This window comes from Drosophila virilis, chromosome 4, assembly GCF_030788295.1.
Source record: "Drosophila virilis strain 15010-1051.87 chromosome 4, Dvir_AGI_RSII-ME, whole genome shotgun sequence".
In the NCBI taxonomy this organism is placed as follows: Eukaryota; Metazoa; Arthropoda; class Insecta; order Diptera; family Drosophilidae; genus Drosophila; species Drosophila virilis.
The window spans coordinates 10,052,201-10,074,634 of NC_091546.1; the positions used below are offsets into that span (position 1 = coordinate 10,052,201).

General features: G+C 39.5%; 1 protein-coding gene and 1 long non-coding RNA gene across 3 annotated transcripts in view; one reads left to right on the forward strand and one right to left on the reverse strand.

Moving 5' to 3' along the window:
* Positions 1-22,434, forward strand: part of LOC138911246 (uncharacterized) — a 144,205-nt gene that overhangs the window by 68,095 nt on the left and 53,676 nt on the right. For both annotated transcript variants that reach the window (XR_011416682.1, XR_011416681.1), the window contains exon 3: positions 9,231-9,281. This is a non-coding gene — a long non-coding RNA (uncharacterized lncRNA). The remainder of the gene's footprint in view (positions 1-9,230; positions 9,282-22,434) is intronic.
* Positions 1-22,434, reverse strand: part of LOC6627698 (protein toll) — a 45,809-nt gene that overhangs the window by 9,487 nt on the left and 13,888 nt on the right. The gene's annotated exons all lie outside the window — the stretch shown is intronic.

Genomic DNA, 22,434 nt, shown 5'->3' on the forward strand with positions numbered 1-22,434 from the left:
TCCTCTTACTGTATACAACTGCATATAATTCTTTTGAGCTAATATTTAGCTACAAAATCACAAAGCCAGATTTGCATTTTATGATGCTTGAAGCCTTATAATTCGCAACGAGTTTAAGGCCCGACTTACTCAAACCGTCTGCTTACCTCTGTGTTTATGTATGTTGGTTGTTGTATAAAATAAGCAAAACAAAAAAAAACTTCTCTATTGGCAGCCAATTTTGCAATTTTATTTTAAAAAAGTATTTCCAGTAACTTCAGTTACGTTTGTAATTCAACAAAGCCCAGAAGAACACAATTTAAGATTACGCTAAATACATCATAAATTAAAATGTTTTAAAAAATGCAAAGCAATACGGCTTGGCCGCAAACCCAACGGTAGCCGATTTTGGCTTTTGTCGGCAAAACAACATTAACAAAATTGTTTAATTTGAGCTGCAAATTGCTTGCAAAGTAAAGTGACTGAAACCAACACCGAAAACCGCAAGAGTTTATGGCCCGCTCGCTCCTAACAGTATCTCATTGTCAGGCCTAAATCATATTTAACGATCAATAAAAGAAACAACTAAGAAGTCGTCTGAGACTCTGGATCTCCTTCCGAAGCGTCGAGACGCATTGTCAGTGTGCATTCGTATTTTGTTTCCTTAGAACTCATCCTCTGTTTTTCGTTTTGTGTGGGCTAGTTCAGGGTAGAGTTGAACTTCGCAAATTGAGTACCCGAGCGGTAACTTCAAAGCTTCGACGGCAACTTTGTTGTCAGAGCGAGCTACTTGTTACAGAAATTCCATCTCGGATCTCAATTGCTTTGCTGCGGCAGCCCAATAAAGGCTACCGAGGACTTTCAGACTATCACAACTATCGTCTATCGAACTAACACAAAACAAACATGAAACCAGACATAACTAACTACAACATTGTAAACAATTCTATCAATGGCTTACCTATCATTGCTTTATCAGCCTGCGGTACTCTATTTACCGAGTACTTCACATTGACAGCTGTAGCTGGACTCGTGCAATAAAGAATTTAATAAATTTATCGTAGCCACGTGGAGATCAAATTGCAATTTTCCAACAGCTGTCCGAAAAAATTAGCCTTTATTTCAAAAAAATAACAGCGGATATTAGGCCAACATTATTTCCGGTCATTTTAATATCAAGCGCCTGGGAGACACAGTACAAATTCGAAAGATAAACACACAAATCAAAATCATTCTAAGCCAAAGGAAAGTGAAACCAGAATAGGAAAGAGATTTTAAAAAATTCAAACATTCTTGGAATTTTTGGGGTAATTTCTGTAACAAATTTTATGATGGAGGGGAGAGCTTATAAAGGAAGCACGTGCTGGGAGTTTTCATGATATTGTTAAAAAAACACCGCAAAATCTTATTAAAAAATTAAACGACTTATTTGGTTTCTGTTTTTTTCCTTTTCGGTAGCATTAGCGAGCCTCAAAGACAGAAAAGGTTTTTGGTATTGGGGGTGTAACAAATGCATTGGGCAATATGACGAGCAACTGCAATTATTGTTGGTAATAAACATAGAAACAAGTAAAAACTTGCAGTGGGGTGTAACAGACCGCTCAATACTCTTTTCTCGGTGTAATAACAGCTTAAGTCAGTAGCAGAGACTCTCGCTGACTTTTACCATTAAGTGTTGACTTTAAGACTTTGGGAAATATTAATTTTTGGAATAAGCAGAGGGGCGAATGGGATAGGCGGCAACAATTTTGTTTCAATTTTTCAATATTAGTGAGACTAGATCTAATAGAATGTGTCCATTTGTAGAACGAATGCCCTTGAATAATCAACCAGCAGAATATTCGACAGATATCAATATACGTTAAGCTTCAAAAGCCGTGAAAATACGGTCAGGCGGGCGGGCGGTCTTTGAAATGGATAGAGATTGCACGAAAGCACTCTCTTTCACTTTGCGAACAGTGTATAATGAAAAGAACATAAAAAACAGGCGCTTACAGCGAAATGGCATTTAGCCAGGTAACCCACTGTGCACAGTAGGCAAAGCTACACAGGGTGGGGAACAACGACTAATGCACAAAGGAAATTATAATAAGCGCAGCATTTCCTTGTACGATTCCCCCAAATAAGAGGAAAATAAGAGACGCCGCAAAGTAAGTAATGTAAATCGTCTGACGGCCCTTGGTTTGTCATGTTTCGCCCATTCCCGGCATTTATCGGACTTATATAAAGGCTTTTCCTCGAAGAAGTCTCGTGTTTCGTTTTTATTATTATACAGCAGTCAGTAGGTGGTCAAGGCGGGTGGAGCCCTGTTTTTTACAAGACTTGTCATATTGCAACGACTTCTCGCCTGGCTTATTATTATCTTGTTATTTAGCCTTTTTATTTTCTCTGTCAGGGTCGTTTCGTATTGTACACTACCTTCCATAAATGGATTACGGCAATTAGAGTGTGTATCTGGAGCCATGACGGGTAGAGTAAGTAGCTAGCGAAAATTGCGTTGTACCACTGGACTGTTGATACTAATCAAGAATATTTATACTTAATGTAACCCCATTTTGGGTTTTTATACATACATTGTACGGTTACAGGGGGAATGGGGAGAATAGCCTTTCATTTAACTCGACAATAATTCGATAAACATTGAAAATGGGTATAAGGGTATATTGTGTTTGTACAAAACCCAAATGTATGTGAGAGGCAGAAGGAAGCATCTCCCACCCCATATAGTATATATATTCTTGATCAGCATCAATAGCCGAGTCGATCTAGCCATGTCCGTCTGTGTGTCTGTCCGTCCGTATGTATGAACGCAAGGATCTCAGAAGGTGCCCGCGCAGATCGAGTTTGTTTCCGATATCGATATCCTGTTTTTTGGGCAATTTTGGTAAATAATAAGAGCTAAAGTCACCAAACGGGACATATAGCTTCTAAAATAGAATATATATATGCATTTGATGTTGGAAGAAGAGGGTTCAGGGTATCCCCTAGTCGGGAGCTCCCGACTAGAACCTCTTACTTGTTTTCTATTACAAATACTTGGCTCATATGTATATAAGCAGCATAGTAACTAGTTCTATGCAAGAACCTACGCTTTGATTAACATTCTTTTACATTTCTCTAGTTTTCGATTTCTTGGTAGTCATTCGAAAACTAATTAAACAGCAGCCAATCATCATTAGGCAATGCTACAAAATATACTAAATGATTCGGTTGAGTTGTAAACACGGATTTCACAGACACCAGCAATAAATTATTCGTAGATTGCTTGGACAAACACAAGATTAAAGAGTTTCAGTTGGACTCTCCCGACTGCGTACTACTCTATTTCTAGCTTTTAACAAGAAAAGGAGAAAGAATCTCCTCACTCGGCGTGGCAATAGATCCTTTCTGTTAATTAGCAATTCATCATCCTGAACTATCCGAACGCCAATACTTACTTTGATAGACCTCAAGATTTGTAAAAAGAGTGAACTGGTTAGTGAATTGGATTCAAAGAATTTATTTAGCGTTAAATAAAAGGTAATCGTACAGATTGACAGACAGACAGACACGAAGCCGATATACTGTTCTAAGCTGGGAACACAGTATCATAACAAATTTGAATCTATACAAATATGTACCGTGAAATTAAACAAATAATGTTTCAAGAAAGTAGGCGAATCAACTCGAAAAACTCGAAACAACCTGGAGGTTATTAATGATCTGATGTATCAATCCCCTTTTAGGCTAGCATAAAGCACACACACGGCAAACGTAAAATAACTGTTAGCATACCTGGCAAACGTGTGTGCTTTCTTCTTTCTTTTTGCCGTTTCCATAGCCATAGTTCATTCTTGGTTATAAATATGTTACATATATGTACGTGGTGCGGATGTAATTAATTTTCGTTATAGTTGTATGAAAATATTTGCAATGCGACTGTAAACTCTGCGAATACTTTGAAGTACACAAAATGCCAAGCCGAAACAAAAATTCATCGAGTATTTCGTTGGAGAACAGAATAGTTTACAATTGGGTTTGTGCCACACAGCTACCCATCAAAGACATTTAAATATTTTGCGGTTTATTCTGCATGCCTCAGCCAGGACAGCGCTCCCAGGGCCAAAGCTGCTGCCGGGACAGGACATGTGGACAAAAGTGTTGTCTGCAGCTCGCTGAGTGCTGGGCACATGCGACATTCTTTTTTATGCCACACTCAAACTAATGTGAGATTTATGCTGGAATCATGCAAAAGCCGCCCTTGCTTGACATTTATAAAATTTGTGCGGAATTTTAGACGAGCAACTTGAAAGCCGCACATCCCGAGCACCGAAACAAGACAGCGTCTGCTCCAGCAGCAGCAGTCATTCCCGTAGTAGTCCCGTGTAGTCGTGGTAGTTAGTATTATGATCAAATTATGGGCGTATGTGTGCTAGCTCGGCTTCTTTTTGAGCTACTTTTAAGTTTTAATTTATATGCAAATAAGCTGCCTGTCGACGCTGTTTTGTGGTTCGTCAGCCTGTTTTGCAGTTCAGCCAGAAACGCAAACTACAAGCACAAAGCTGCAAATAATGATACTTTGAGTGAGATTTGATGACAATTGCAATCTATTTGCAGCTGGCCAATTCGTGCTACACGTTGACAAATAAGCTGGTAGGGATTTATTGATCAGTTTCGAGGTATGAATCAAATTCATATTTTGTTAGCTTAACGACAACCTCATAGACGATGATGAATATGTCGCAATAATACACAAATAGTTTCGAAAATAACTTGTCAAATCGAACGAAAGCTGGCATTAACGAGCCTCACATAATTCATGAATACAATTTTAAATAAATGCCGGTTAATGCTCGCTGGTTACTTACATATTTAAAAAACTGCATTTGTTGTCTAATTATAATCTATATTTTACATTTAACTTCTTTGAGCAAAATTACAAATTGAGAGCATATATAAAGGTAGAAAAGGTGAAAGGAAGATACCCTTTAGAAATGTAAACAAACTATGCAGCAAACGTTCCTGGGTTCACATCAATACCTTTTAATTTGAAATAATACTTTGAGCTATTAAAATCTATCATATGCGATGTTTGATTTTATGTAGTGCTTACTTTAGTTTAAACTTTACCCAACTAAAATTGATTAAAACAAAGGGATTATAATATTCTGAAACCTTGTTGACCTTACCCACACCACCAGAAACACCTGCCAATTCTGCAACCCCAATGCTCCAAACTCAACAAAACACATATTAACAGACTGCCAACACTTTCGCAGACGCAGACAGAAACATTTTCCAATAGCGACCCATTTTCAACCCTTTTAAAGTTAACCATAAAAAACTATCCAAATTTCATAAATCATTAAGCATGTTATACGAACTAAACTAAAGGTAAGCACGCACAAATTTCATAATAAAAACATCAACTCATAAACACTGAATGTTAAATTCCATTAATAATTATCATCATATACATTCTTATTTATTTTTTATATGCATAGCAGAAGTTAATGCTTACAAGCACTTTAATTTATCTGTAATTTTAATTACATCTAAACTATTAATAAATAGTTTTAAGAAAATGAATGACAATCTGAAATAATATATTAAATTTGGTGCTAGAGATACAGATTAAGAATTCACATTCTGTATTAAGTGGAAAATGTCTGCTTATGATAGCCATTTAATTAAAGCCAATTATTACCCGGCGAATCTCGACGTTTTGGACGAGCAGCCAAAATCCATTGATCAACAATATTGATGATCATTTTGGCGTTCAGCCGAGCGAAGTTGTCTTGAGGCAGCTGCCGAAAAAAAGAAACTATCGCTTTTTTTTTATTATTTACTAATAATTAAATGTTCAGGCTGGGAATACGTGCAAGCTGCCAAAGATAAACAACAACGGGGAAAAAAATCGAATATGGTGCTAAATGAGAGCTTTGCCAGTGGATTTATTTAACTGGGGCTGTCTATTTATTAGCCGCAAACGGCAGTTGGCAATCATAATCACAATCGGACTCGTAATCGTACATGTAATCGACAATCGTCATAATTTATGGGGCCTGGCTGGCGGACCCCATCAAAAAGCCACAACAAAATTGATAAAAAGAGAGAGAGAGACGAAAAAAACAGAACGCAAACGGACAGTCGGCAAACAACAGGCAACAGTTGTATTGGACAAAAAACTAATGGAAACGAAGCCCAGTGGCAATTGGGAATCGAAAATTGGCAAAGGCCGACAGCAAAGCGGGAGCTGGCGACAACAACAAACTGAAAGCAATGCTCGACAGCTGCCAGCATTCACACGTCATTTAATTTCGATTAGTCCACAGACAAACGACCCAAACAGCAAATAAAGCGAACAAATTTGTCGTGCAATTGGAAAGCGCGGCAAATTCTCGTAATATCGGCCAAGAGACACCTGACCTGATCCAGAGCATAATTGTCGCCTTTCAAAATGTACAAAATGCCTAATTGGCACCTAAGGGCGCGTGCATCATGCGACAGGGGATAAATCAACAGGATGGGAGCTTCCAGTAAGTGCCCTCTAATGGCCGGCTTGCATTCTGACTTCTGGCAGGTTCATATTTGCCAGTTTCCACATTCGTTCCCATGCCTAGGTCACTAATTTCTTGATTGATTATAGCCACCTCTTGGTGGCGGGCTTAATTAAATAAATACATTAGCCAGACCTGAGTTCCAGCTATTTCTCGCTATGCTAGCCGACTGATTGAGTCTTCTATAAGATTTAGCCTCTGGGATTTAGCCATGTTCATAATGACAGGCCCAGCGATAAGTGTGAGAACTGGATTCCCAAACATTACGTGAGGGACAACTGTCCCAATTAAGATTTGAAATAGGATTGTGTCTCGCCTTATACATTCAGAAGCATTTTAAATAGTTATGATCTAGCTTGACATTCGTATTGTTATTGGCAACAAGAGACGGGTTGATCTAATCAAATTTCTGCCTGTTCACATAGTCTTACCCTTCCGACTAGTCCCGTTTAAGAGTCTATGGACTTAGGAACAAGACTTTTGCCCAGAAAAAATGATATAAATAAAACGTTTAACACGCAACGCACAATAACAACAAAAGCAGCTACGTTAACGTTAACGTTAACACAGGGTGCTATGTTTTTTGTGTAGCGGCCGCTTTGTAAATGATTATTAGTCCAGTTGCCGACAGGCCCTGAACGCATCCAAAGTATCCGAACACTGGAGGTAGTCACTTGCCCGGGGCGTCGCGTCGAGCCGCGTCGCTTTGCGTCGCAGCGATAGCAGCAGGACATGTTGCTTGGGGTCGTCGAGGGTCGTGTTGCATGCCTATGTGTTTCGCGTTGAGTAGTGAACGGGGTTCAGGTACAAGTCGGCCTTACACGAAAATAGCTGGCATTCCTTTTGAAGTTTACGCACAAATATGCCCCCATACCCGTTGCCCTCCCCATCCATGTTGCCCATCAGCGTGCCAGGCAGCCAACAGGATAATAATTAACGCAATAATCATCGATGAATGAATATGAGTGAGCAGCGAGCGGGCAGCGAGAGATGACCTGTTTGGCATGGCATGGCGAGTGCGCTTAACCCGCTGCCAGCTAGCCGTGTGCCCGGATGTCCAATGCCATGAAAGGTTCCCAGATGCCTGACCGACCGGTCACCCACACAAACCCCGGCTTGGGGGACCCCCCTGCTTTTATTTCTGGTGCGTGTGTTCATTTTGTAATTTGCGTAGGTGATGCCATGGAATTTGATTTTCACACGTGTTACTGCTGCCATAGCTGCTGCTGGCCGCGTCTCCTTCTCCTTTTTGTTGTTCATTTTATTGTTAATAATAATGCAAATGCTCTGTACAATTATCTTCCACCCGATGATTCCGCACACGCGCCGCATAAAAATAGAAGTCCAAAATAAACGTCAGACCAGACCAGCGACTAGCGATCATAGAAGAACAACTCAAATAAATTAATATGAATCACGAGCGAGTCGTAATACCCATAATTGTAAATATATGAAATGATGACAACTTTAAACACTCAAGATGTTCATTGCTGACAACTTAAACTGTTGCCCTTTGGTGCACTCTTATAAATCACGGCCAATTTGCGAATTGTGGGAGGGTCACCTGAGTTGGCAGAGACTCTTACGCAGAGATAAAGCCTTACAACTGGCTTCGAATGAAATTTTGCGAGGGCTTGATAGCTTTGGGGCCCGTTGACAAGCAACTTCTTGTGGTGTACATCGTGCAAATAAATATTTATACGAATCCATTCATACATATGCACAGTGTAAGTTAAGTCTAGTTACACACGAATGCAAGTCTCGGAACGCTGAAATTATACTAACAAGAGCAACGATTAAATACCCTTGTAGGTGAGGAAAGGTGTTCCGCTCCAACGCATTTTTCTACCAATTTGTCCTATGGAGCTTTAAGATACTTAGTCTGATATTTATGAGACCTTACACAGCATGGTAAAGCTCGTAGGTACCAAGTTTGGCTTAGATGTTTCGAAAAACAAAAGGCGATTTATACAAGAAGTCAATCATTTATATATAGTAGTCCGATCTGCAATAGAAAGACGGAACAGCTAGAGGCAAGTCTTTATAGAAACGGACAGACGGGCAGGGCAATATCCACAATCTTGATACTAATCAGGAATATATATACCTTTTTGGGTCGGAGATGTCTCCTTCCATTCATGACAAATTAAAATACCCACCACAAGAGCACAGGCATGCAAAATGCATCGGTTGAGGAAGGGGCCCAGACTTTTGCCCTATTTTAATGGCAGATAAGCATCAAGAGCCGCTCAGCCATTTTGTTGGACGAAAAGTTAGCGTGTGTTTTGTAATTTATCAAAGCATTTGATTTAGTTGTAAGAACTGCAACTTAATTTCTCGACTCCCTGAGAAAGAAATGCAAAATTTGCAACTACCACCGACGGATGTTCCGCAATGTTTGTTGCTTCGTATGTACAAATTTAGCAGCTGTCAATTTTAGACTGTGCACATTTTTAACATAATTTAAAATAAAGTTTTTACCAGCAGCAATGCAACGAAATATATGTGTGTATCCACTGAAATCAAAAATATATAAAATAATATCATCTCATTGCAAAGATTGTGTAAATTTTGCTTAAGTTAATTGTTAAGTTTGTTATATAAGTTTTGTTAAGTTAATATCAATATCGATACGAAGCGGACGTTGACCTATGCGACGTCTCTATAAAAATGTCAATAAGCTATTAATTTTTTTTTATTTTATTATTATAGATTGAACTAATAGACATGATAATCAGAAGTCGAGTATTATCCCAACGAAACGTGAGTACAAATTATAAATATCGCAGCAAAAATCGTAGAAAAAGCCTATAAATTAAAATACTTAGATTCAGCTGCAATAATAGGTCAATATGAGCAAAATTTTGTTTTGGACTTCTTGAAAAATCATTTTTAATTCTTTCGATTTTTGCAACAATCGAAAAAAATGTATATAAAATGGTGGAAAATATATCCTATGTACATGTACATATGTATAAATAAATAAACGAGAAGCCGATAGGCAGGCGGTCAACCGGGAGATGGGCGGGACAATGCCGGCAATGAATCAGAGCCAGAGATAAAGCCAGAAAATAATAAAATACATACATACACCGACACAATATTGAGAACGTGAACTTTAAATAAGGAAAGGATTTATGTATGAAGGCTTCAATTACGTTTTTTTTATTATTTAAATATGTATGTATATTATTTTTATTATTATTCATTCACACGTTTTGCGGCTGTTATTCGGCTATCGGCTGCATTACTACTTACAAAAACGTAGAAATTACTAAATAGCATCTGCAGACGCCGCTGTCTGAGCAACAACAATTGCAGAGTCTTTTTGGCAGCCAATACAAGAGCCGAGAGCCAACTGCTGTTGCATCTGTTTGTATGCAGATATTTGTATTTGTTGGGTTCAGCAGCTCTCGCATGCATTGGTATTTGTTTCGTTATTGCGCTCTCTGAGCGTGCGTATGTGTAAGTGTACGTCTCTCTCTCTCTCGCTCTCTCTCGGAATTTGCTTGCTTGTGTGTGGACGAAATGGTAGTTCAATTCCCATTTCTATTTCATTGCGAGATTTCGTTTCTATGCCAGTCGCTTGACTCCGCCCTCAAACGCGTCGCGCCGCAGTGTTCCGTTCTCGTTTTGTTCCTTATATACAAAACGACTGCGCTGTGTGTTTGCTTTTGCTTTTCTGTTTTTGCATTTGGTGTCTTTGTATGTTATATTCCCTTTGGTTTTTAAGAGTACCTTTTTCATTATTTACTTAAGAGCTTTTGCGTCTGTTTTTACAATTTTATTATTTGTATGTGTGCGTTTATGTTTTCCTGACTGCTATGCATTTGTTTATGCATCTCGTTTTACAATTTAAAGGCATTTTCATTCAGCCAGCTAGCCCCCGCCCACCACCCCCACCCATGCAAGAAAATATTGTACTATATTGAATAAATATTTTCCTTCCAAGGTAATAACAATATTTTGGTTTAAGTCTCTGCCTAATTTGGGCCGCTGTCAGGTCTGGGTTAGCTGTTCTGCTGCTGCTGCTGGTCTCTGGCCAATTTAAAATTTATGCTTTTGCAATTTAGTTGGGCCATTTGGCGCTGCAGCAGTAGTTTTTAATGAAAATTTTACGACGATGATAGAATACAAATGCATTCTATGGCAATTCCTATTCGAACGCAATTAAAGTTCCTGCAATCGTTCTGTTTCTTTTAGCACGTTTCTTCTCTTTCTCTCTTTTCAATTTGGCCCGTCTTCTTATATCCTGTGTTTTATTGCTTTTTCTCAGCATTTCATTTGCAGTTTTCTTCTGCTGCTGTTCGTGTTTTATGACTTTTTCTTAAGCTCTTCTTAACTGCTCCGCCCACGCCAGGCACAGGACTTGGCTTCGTGCAGTTGGCAACATCTGTGTAATGCAATTTTCCTGACTTGCCAGCGAAAATTTGCTTTTCCTGGCGCCTGCTCTGTGATCCTGATTTTCTTCATTTTTTCTGCAATTATACTGTGCCAGCTGCCATCTTTATTTCTTGCCGGCACTGCATTTAAAATCCGCGGCAACGCCCACAGTCCTGGCAGCCAGGATGAAGCTCAGAAGATGCCTTCCCTTAAGCAAATCCAGCATCCTTTTCTTTATTTTCATTTGAACACATTTATATGCGAGTGTATATGTATTTCTACCTGAAGACAAGCGAAATATCTAAATGTGAACACATTTTCAAATCCCAAACATTATTTTGTGTTTTTTATTAGGGCTCTGCTCATATCGAGTGATCAGCAAAAAGACATCCGACAATGCTGTGTACATAGAATACGACATACATAAGCATATGTACATATGTCTGCAAGTGGACGGGTGCCTGATGTTACTTTATATCTCTATGCTATGCCCGGTCATATCCTGAGTGTCCTTTGTTAAAAGTTTATGACACTGCCCAAGTTTCACGTCGCCAGAGAAGTGACAATAATTCAAAGGTACACAAAAGGCTAGCTCACTTCACCTAAAAATTTATGATCACCCCAACCATTCTGGGCAGCCAGTCCCCATTCTTTTGCTCGAACATTTTTGGCATTTTTTATTTCAAATTTGGCAAAACGACTTATTTTATAGTGCAGCAAGCCCATAAATACCAGTAAGGCTTAAAGAGAAAGCAGCAAGAGAGGCACACCTATTACTAAGAATATATACAAGCAGCGATTTCTTAAAGTTAATCTGCAATTGTGTCACAAAATGTATACATTTTTCATACATTCCATGTCTCTGATTATGCTTTATGCTTTAGTCTTTCTTTCAATGAGTTCTAGATCCTATGGTTTTCTCTATGTCCGCTCTGCTCAACATCACAAATCAGACTATCGATAATTCCGTATTAATAGTAATCATACTTCTATCTTAAGCCTGTCTTTTTGACAATTGGCCAGGTTGATTACATCCATAGAAAATATCAGTTATGAAATCAAATGTTTCAGCGAACTATTTCGCAAGCGTCTGCTCCTTGAGTAATGGGTGCAGGTCATCAATATGACTTCGTTATGCTGATTATGTTAGCGACGCACTCCCGACCAGAACCATTTTATCATATTTGCTTAATATATTAGAATTTCAATAGAAGTTTCTCACCCGTATGCTTTCCCATTTCCATCCCCTGTCCACGATTCCATTTTTTATTATCAGTTTGCTGACTGACTTGTGGAAACTTTGCTCAGCAGTTTTTGACATTTTCTATGATGGATTGCACTTTATGCTAATTGAGTTTAAACACACATACACACACACACACACACACACACACACACACTTACACACGAACATCTTTCCGAATCACTGTTTCCCTGCTCTATCGCCTTTTTTGCAGTCATTGCCTTTTTTTTCGCCAGCCAACTTCTGTTCTATTTGTGCCCCGGCTGGAATGGGTTTAAGGGTTCCAAGTGGTGGCATGGCCAACGAGAAGAGAGCTTGGCTGCTTCCATATAGCCTCGGAATTGCTAGAAATCGCCCAGAATCAGGCAGATGAATTCGGGCTTACGTGTAGCATGTTCTGACTGTTCCTATAATAGTAGTCCGTAATAAGAAAATCAAAAAAGTTCCTTATTCAACTTCAGGAGCATGTGGTATCCCCCTTGCTGACACCGGGATCTGTACAAAGTCTCAAATAGGATAAAAGCAGAGAGGCTAACCTGACTAAGAATTGATAAGCTATAATAATCATTGTTATTGGTTAGTTTTCACATCGTAGGAAATTGTTGGCCACAAGCCGAACCTTTTGAATGAAATGAAATTTTCTTGCAATCACAATGCATGTTCATTAAACAAATTGCCGAAAATTAGAAAATTATATGCGCCAGACAGAAGAATAAAAATACAAATGAGCATATCAATGCAGAGACAAACAAATTTTGTAAAAATTGCCTCTGCCTGATGATGATGTATGATGATGGATTGTCAACTTAATTACAATGCCAAACAAAGGCAAATTGCATAAAACACTTTTCCGAGAGTACATTTTCACATTGTGTGATGCCAACTGGCCGCAACTTCCCAACTGCCTTAACAAATGCGAGTATGCAAAAGCAAACATTCAAGGGACAAAAGGACTCGACGGGCAACATGCGGCATCTGAATAAAGGGGCAGCGGCAGCAGCAGGAGGGGAGTGACGGCTTAGCTGCCTAATCTTGGTTGCAATTGTTCACCAGGCGACGTCCACAGACGGCGGCAGGCGGCAGTCGACAGTCGGCAGCGAAAATCAGCTTTTCGAGCATACCATATATTCTTTATAGTGCTGGAGCGAACCCAAAACCGCATAATAATTACACTATCACATTCCACGCACACATGGCTCACATGTCCTGCATCCTTGCGCGCACTTAATAAGCATAGCATCGTAAATTAGAATGTTTTTGCTTTTTCACACAATTAAAGTCAACACACAGGCCCGTGGGGAAGCAATTAAAATTCTCAGTCGCCGTGCATTGTTTTCCTCTTTCGCCGTTTAGTTTTCGCTTGTCATGTGATATATGTTGACATGGGGCTTTGATATGGAGACGCTCTGCAATTCTATTAATTATTGTCAGAGCGAGTCCATCTCTGGATCTGTGAATAGCGCCCGGAAACCTAGACCGTCTCTGATTTATACGAGTTTGAGCCACTTCACTAAAAGGCGCTCAATCATTGAGCTAATCGACTGGCTGAAAATGAGTTCTTCGTAACTTCTTTGACTTCCTCCTACTACGCACGCATGCTCCGAGGGTTAATTATTTAATTGAAGGCCTTTTAGACAAGTGACAAGATATTGCAGTAGTTTTATCTTGCGGTTCTCCTGCTCTGTTGGCCAAATGAAAAGTTTAATTCATTTTTTATGGCACAAATGTTTCCTTTGTCCCGCCCCAAACATTGCTTCCTTCGACTCTTGAGCCTTTCCTCGTTTGCTGACCTTTTAATGGCATCAATTAAAATTTTGCGTACGTGACAAGAATTTCGTGCAGCACTTCGAAACTTCATTTTTGATGTTTAGGCCAAGGAATTAGCCACGAGAGCAGCCCATCAGCAACAACATCCAACAACACAAAGTGTAAAATTTTAAATTTTGAAGCGTAAAATTAAATTTTTTAAAAGAGAACGAACCCAACTGAAGAAGACGCACCAAAGCAGACGACTGGAAGTCAGATGACTTCAAAAAGAGGCCAAACATTGTGGGCGTGGCCAGATGTTGCACCAATAACAAGTAACAATCAAAAAGGGCTTGCCAATGTGCGCCTGGCTCGCTGATGATGGTAGAAATTCGAATAGGATTGCCTTGGGTACTACAAGTTAAAAATTATTGGCATTTAGACAAGTTCCAATAGGAGTCACAAGATGAGTAAAACAACAATGTTAAAATCTAACAAATACTGCGACATTCTTTTATAAGAGCTTTGCGCAGAAAATGAGAACTATACGATGTTAAGTTCTAATATTTTTTAATATCTGATTAAGTGTTGAAAGGAATGATTGTTAGCTGGGTCGCGATATTTTAAAAAGCTAAAATCGTATCCTATAAAAAAAAACTCAATTTTCGGCAGATCGTTCGATTCGATAGCATATACTACCATATTGTATCTCCCACCCCGCTTGATCAATAAACAAATAGCAGGCCGCAACGCATTTATTTGTGAAATGGTGCGTGAAATAAATGTCAACCGCAACTTAAACCGCATATGCTGATATCGCCCCCCAGTCTTTCGTGGTGGTAACCCACCCGAGACACGGGACACGAGACTCGAGTTCCGAGGCCCGAGACCGGCGCACATGTCCCAGACGCAGGCACATGCCCAGAACTATAGCCAGACGGGGGCGATATGAGTCGTCGCTTTATCTTTTTATTGGCTGCCGTCGTCACCGTCGTCGAATCCCTAGACACACAAAGCGAAACAAGTGCCACATTACGAGCCGGTTTTCATTTTTTTTTTTTTTCAATTTTTCCAGTCAATTTTTCATGGGATTTTCCCTTAGCTTTTTGCGATGTTAATTTTTGGCGTCTTCGATATTTGCAATATACGTACGCATGCAGGTTTACGATTATGATTCCGATTTTATTTCCTATCGCGACACACATGGGAGTTGATTTAGCGTGGTAGCTGGGGCAGCGAGTGCTGCTAATAAATTTCACATCCAACAAAGTGTCGAACCGATAGACAACTATGGGACGTGGACATGGACAGAAGTTCAACGAAGATTGATCTGGCGGAATAAATGGGGCTGTGCGAAGAGTGGGTGAGAGTCCAACGGGAATGCCTGCCAACGGCTGACTGCAGGCGATTTCGGCTAGCTGGCTCGAGTATTATTCATTGTTTTCGCTCCTAAAGGGCAGACACCCCAAGCGATGGCTGTATAAAAACAAAAACTTGGCCAGACGGTGACAAAGCGCAAATAAATTTTCGGTGAGCACATGAAACGGAGAGCGGGGCCCAACAGACATTTAAACGTTTGTACAAGCCCATGAAATGTCCTTGCCAGAGAGACAAACGACAGAGGAAAAAATGTTTGGCAACTGGTCAGGGGCTCTTCATGGACTTGACTGCGATTGGGGAGCCAAACACATTTAGTCAGTCAATAAAACTTGTTAACGCCGTAATTGCCGGCAATTTATTTATGTGGCTAAAATTAAGGAGTGGGCCTTCGATTGGTCTGAGTAGTTTCAATTTCGCATAGAGTCGAGCAAATCTTTTTGGTTTACCTCTCAAATAATTAAAAATTTATTAGAACGCACATAAATTGTCCAATAGCACGCTATGCACAAAGTACTGGGAATGCAACAGCTCCAGCTTGATTAATTTAAATTGGATATTAGACTTAGACCTTTGACTCGGGCCCAGAAACAGCGACGGCAATTTGGACTTTGCATGCTTGCTAAAAATAAAGTTGTCGCAAGTGTTGCCCCAAAGCTCTTGGGGGATGTGAGGCCTACTCTAGCCAACCTAGCTCTCGATGTGAATGAGCCGTGACGCCAACATTCGCCATACACAACTCGGAAGAGCGTTCTAATTGTAAATTAAGTTCAGCCCAGGGCAATGGACCATGGCAGTGGCGATGCCAGAAGTGATAAGTATGACTATGTACTGTGCTAGTAAGAAGTACTTAGCTGTCACACATTAGTGATAAGTAGCTTGATGTCTTCACTCGCCAAATAAAAATGGTATTCGAGCAGCTTAGATATAGTTTCTCATAAAAGAATTTTAGTTACATTTAAATTTTCTAAAGCAACACGCTTTAATCAAGTTTTTTTAATTTGTATGCCTACTACCGTGAATAGAAAATTGATTCCCAATTACACAATTTTGAAGACATTGCCTATTTTGAACAACATACATATATGTACATACAGCATAATAGCTACTATCTATCCATATTCAAAATGTCATTGTGAAACATAATTTATAAGACTGACTTGCCTGCAATACCCTTTTTCTAGTCGGCAGGCCTTTTCGCAAGCATTTGCATGCGATAAATGTAAATATCATTAAGTTCGTAGAATATGATTTTTTTTTTTGCGCATTTTATAAACTCTTTGCTGGTCATCGTTGCCCCATCCAAAGATCAAATAACCGCACTTTGTTTTCATAGTCAAACGGCCAACAATTTGCATAAGCATCGCGACATCGACAATCCACACGCCGCCCACCAGCAAGGCCCCTACCTACAACTAAGCCCCATCAAAGGGTTGGCATCAAAAAAGTGGGCGACTGAAACGAGTATATATGGTATGTTTCTCCGTTGGTGGTTCTGCACTTCTGTTAGTGGGTATTTTCCCTTATTGTCGTTTTTACGCCACGTTGAATGTAATAGAAAGCATCCAAGCGTCCAATACCCAATATGGCTAACATCCCTATCCACGACTCTTTTCTGTTTGCTACTCAAATGCTGAGGAATCGAAACATTTTGTTTCAAGTGTCACATCTATAAAAAGTAGGAGAGCCCTTGTCGAGAGTGTCTGAACAACAGATACCCTGTACTTAGCTCCGAGGTGCCACACACAATCAATCTGTGGCTGTCCTTCTTCTCTAGGTAATACGAGTTAAAATCTGTGGGACTTAAATATTGCATTAATATGTGAGATGTGAAAAAAACAAACTGGGAATTTTCTAACGTTATTGTGAACTGAAAATTTATTAATATCTAATTTGTGGTCAATAGCTTGGCTATAAGCAGGAATATAGACTGTCTAGGGGAGATCAAACCTCCCCGCTAAATACATTTGGACAACTACAACAGTCTTTTTTAGACTCATTCGCAATGGGCACAGGGTATAATGGGAACAGCACATGCAGACGATAAAGGCGTTTGTTGCATTGATTCGTCGGCTAGGGGTTTCACATGTGCGAAAAGGGGCAGCGTCAATTGGAGGCGCGTTAGTTTAACAACTGGCAGTAAAGATTCCAGGGATTAAATTTAATTATTGCGGCTTTGAAATGAACAATTTTAGCATAAAAATTTTTCACCTTGGGCCATGAATGGAAACTTTGTACAACAAAATTTAATTGAAATGAAATGTCTGTTTGTCATGATATCGTAAAGCTCACAACACTTATTTCTTGCTGCCATTAGCATAAGATGTTGGGATGGGTTTTGTTTAGTTCGAAAGGTGTCTGCCTATCATATTAGAAGGGGCTACCTGCATGTCCGATCACTTAAGACTGTCTGTAAAAGCCATGGGCTGCTAGCTCGCAGAATAATTAAATTAAAATTCAAGTTATAATTTTTCATTAGCTTGGTTACAACTTTCAATGCACATTAGCTTGAATTTTGTACAGGGTATCGAAAATCAAACATTTTCTTTCTCATAAAGATCTTTAGATGACAAATTGACCTTAAAGACAAACCACAAACAAAGAGCCAAAGTTCTTGAAAATCAGTTGAGTTGTGATCGAGTTATGAGAGTGGGAAATCTTGGCTGTACTTATTTAATACATGAGGGTACGATTTTGAACATATGTATACAACTTCGCCAATTTTCTTAATATCGGCTCAAATCTTAGAGATTAAACGGGTAGAGATACAAAACTTGGTATTTAGGTTTCAAGATTAGATCAAGATTGTTTTTGATCAGATCAATCTACTATTATATTAAACTAACATAGAATATTTCTGAATTCTCGTTATATACAAAAGCAATGAAAACAATATTCTTTACTCTTTGCATTTCTTCTTAAGAATATTTGTAAGCTATAAGGCTGTCATGCTAGTAAAACTATATTTCATCCATATTAAACACATTTATTTAATAAATACGTAACATTATATTCGACCCTAATGCCTTATTAGAGGGAAAACTGCATGCTATGTTAGGAAAGAAAGCTATGCAGGTTGCATTTTAGCAATAATCAGAAAGCCAAAGGGCTAGTGAAACAATTTAATATGATTGATAGCCCCTTCCTCGGTTTCCGCCTTATTCAACTGTGCGCTCCATACAAAATCTACCATCACTTAATGAAGTCACAAATCAAGTCGCAGTCTGGCCTGAAGCTCGCATGTTTGCCTGCATGCAACCAATTTCTGACTATGACAGCCTCACAAAAGTTCAAATCTGATGATACATTGTGGCAGGAACTGCAGTCCACATATACAACACAACACCAGATTTAGTCTCTCAATTGCAGTTGCAGCAAAGAGTCTCGCAGTTCATTGTTTCAGTTTTGAGTTCGTGTTGTGGTACCAAAATTTACAAACTGTAACCAAATGCCTAAGCCAAAAGCAGGAGCAGGAGCAGGAGCATGAGCAGAAACGGATGCGGGACCTGGACGTGCAAGAGTCGCTGGTTTATGAAATAAAGGCAAAGATAAGCGCCGAGCCGAGTCGCCCCGAACACATCCAAAAAACCTTGGCAGTGGTGGCGGCAAATTGCATATTGCATGCGACCTGGACGTGTTGTGGCAGGGGCGAGGCATAACAGTGTGAAAGGCACTGGCTGCACAGAGAGATGCACACGGCCTGATAGGAGACGGAGTGGGATGTCAGAAAGTTGACAATGTGCGAACAAATAATTCCATCAGCAAGAACAAAAGCGTCGAGTGTTTGTTTGGGTGGCGACGCGTCTGTACCACACTACCCCTTGCATCCCTGTCCCAGCTACTGTCCCTGTCCCTGTCCATGCCTGCCCTTGTTCAAAGAACCAATGCATATGCATGTGCAAGGACTCCAATATGGGGCTGACAATATGTTACAGTTGATAGCCACACAGTCGGTAATCTAGCAACGCCCCCAACACTTGTCTCCACCTCGACAATCATTGCTAAAATTTATGAATTGCCCTGAAAGCGTATAGCAGGAGGGAAATAGAGATATGTTTCTGCCTCTTACGCAACCACTCTCAATTTATAGATCATCACATGCAACAAAATTCACTTGGGTTTGAAATCAAGATAACATTGTTTTTGCAAAATATATTTTTAAGTCCATCCCAAAATATAAAGCTACTTTTTATTAACATATATAATAATAATAGGCCTATTGGACAAAAGTGTGCAAAAAATGTGAAACACATCTCAAAAAATTTTTTTAGCATGTCCATGAAAATGAATTTGATTCAACAAATTGTGAGTCCCCCTCATATGAAATTGAGCAAAGATTTTTGAAATCTAGCTAGCGTGATAGCGATAGCTCTTCAAAACCCACGAAATATGCTCAGAAATAGGATCGCTTCTTATCGGTTTCTTGAATACAGGAAAGTCATCGATAATTAGAAGCAAATTGCGTGGGTACTAGGAGGACCTAGTAGCTAGACAGACGAACGGACAGGCTTAGATTCAGGTGACTATTGATGCTGACCAAGAATACATTCACTTGGTGTGGTCGGAGATGCTTTTGCTTGTCTGTTACATACATCTGCACAAAAACATTATACCCATTTTTTTTTTATAGATTTTCAGTAGGTTCAGGGTATAAAGATAATTTAAATTGTCAGGCTTGTCTTCGTCTGACAGTTAAATTATATTTTTTGACCTTTTAGGGATAATTTTATGAACAATATTATATTAATAAAATATAAATATTATATATTTACCGATATAAAAATTGTAATTGACGGTTAAATAACAATTTGGAAACTAAAAGGTTCATGCTTTGATAACATTTTCCACTTCGGAGTTTTCTCTTGGTTTTTGGCCATATATCAAATGGTTACCAGGCCGCATGTTGAAACGCAGCCTATATTGGCATATTTGGTCCCCTATTGGATGGCGCACTTGCCAGTTAATTTCGGGCGGTCCGCGGCAGCGTTCTACCTACCTTGCAACATTCGCAACACTCAATGGTTCTTGTTCATTTGTCGTACTCTTGTAACACCCAACGAAAGCTATATTTTCTGCATGCAAACCAAAAATTTGCATATAAATGCGAAAACACATTCAGGCTAACAAAAAGCAGCGCCAAAGCAATGGACGTGAGGAGGAGGCCCCAACGGACCCTGTCCGTTGATATGGATGCAGCTGAAAATGGGTGGCAGCTCCAAGTGCAGTGAAATAAATAAAATTTTTGTGCGAACGGCCATCGAAAATGTACGTGAAAGTAATTAACTAGCAACTGGGTAAGACGGGACGGGATTGGGTAGTGCTGGGTGTTGGGCAAGAGAACTGGAGAGAGGAAATGTGCGCAGAAACTACCAGGGAAACTACACTCTCCACCCATCTACCCATTATCCTTCTCCCGTTCTCGCATATGCAAATTTGCCAAATGCAATGCACTTTTGGCTGATGGTGGACATCGTTGTCGTTCTCGTCGTCCATGTCGTCGTCGGTTGCAGGCGGCCATTGCACAGCTCAATTGCATGCAGAGAATAGAGCCGGCCGTACGCCCCTCACACTTGCTCGCCGTACACCCATTGCCGACAAAATAATATCATTTGCGATCAAAGTAATTATTTTGCTTTGGTCTACAGAATAATTACGGCTTCTGCGCCGCGGCCCGGCATTGTATGGCCGGCGCAACGCAACGCTTTGGTTGGCTGACTGCTCGTCTCCTACCAGCGGACCAACCAACCAGTTGGTTTTCAACTGGTAATGGGCTCTGCTCATGGTTGACACTTTTCAAGCATTTGCGGCGGCCATTTTGGCGCTCTGTTTTATACTGTTCCAAATGAAATGTCGTGTACCGCAGTGTAATGCAAAATGTCTGAAATATGCGTTTGCATATGGCCAGCAATTTCCGAACCTGTCACGACGCCATTTTGTAAATGTATGTGACGTTTATAAACCATCCCAACCCAACCATCTTTATGCTAACTTTTAGAATGCAATTGCATGTGGCCCACAAAATTCTTCATACAAAATAGGTTTATATTATAATATTAATCAACTTTATTAATTATGGCGACCGACATCTGAAATTAATCAGCTTATTGTTAAGAGGAGGATTTTAATTTTGGATTTAGAAAATATGGACTTTTGCAGTTTGTAGGAGCGCTATGTTTAGCTTGTTTTTTTTGGGGAATGTTTAGAAAATCATCAACTATCTACATGTTCAAGTATTGAAATTTTAGCTTCAATTCAATATACACTTACATATAAACACAGATTTGTATATACGAAACCTCGGATTATGCACAAACGCATGCACAATGCACAAAAAAAATCTATTTTCTCTTTTTGCATGCTTGAAAATGTCAAAAGAGAAGAAAAAACTTTTCTTGATTTGACAAATTTTTTAGTATTTATACTAAATATTTCAAAAGGAGGAGCTTGTACCTTGGTAGATATATAGTAGATGAGCCATATATTTTAACACTTGGAATTTCAAATAGTTTCTATTTTTTGGGGGAATTAGTTCGGTATAGAAGTCCGATTGGGGCAGCTTTATAGCTGATATAAGGCTCTGCCTGAACACAATGATAATAATTAAATGAATAAAAAAATGTTTGTACTAAATAGATATCGATATTTTTTGAATATGTACTTCAATTAGTTAGCAATATCGGTGATTTTGCAAATTCTCCATACCTTAACTTCAAAGAATGAAAATCTCTAGTAGGCAACAATCTGCACAATCTGCAAAAATAAGAAACTCCAACTCCTTGAAGTCTCTACCGAAAAAAAGTAATCAAAATGCAGAGCGCAACCAAAGTAGCGGATGCGGGAATAACACCATGTCTTCGGGCTATACCACCAAACTGCATTCCAAATCAACAACAGAAGCTAACAAAACATGCATCAAACTCATCCACAACCCCATCAGCAGAGGCAGCGGCGAAGTAGACAACAGAGGCAACAGCATGGCGCAAGGTAGCAGTCGAAAATGGACTACGATGAGATGATGATGATGAAGGCAAGGAGGCCTGCCTCGGCCCGGTTTGGTGTCTCGCCCGCCTAAGTCAGCAACTATTCCATCAACCCGACAACTTTTACAACAACAATAACAACAACAACGACCCGGTTCGAAGCTTATTACTTACCAAACAACTCCAG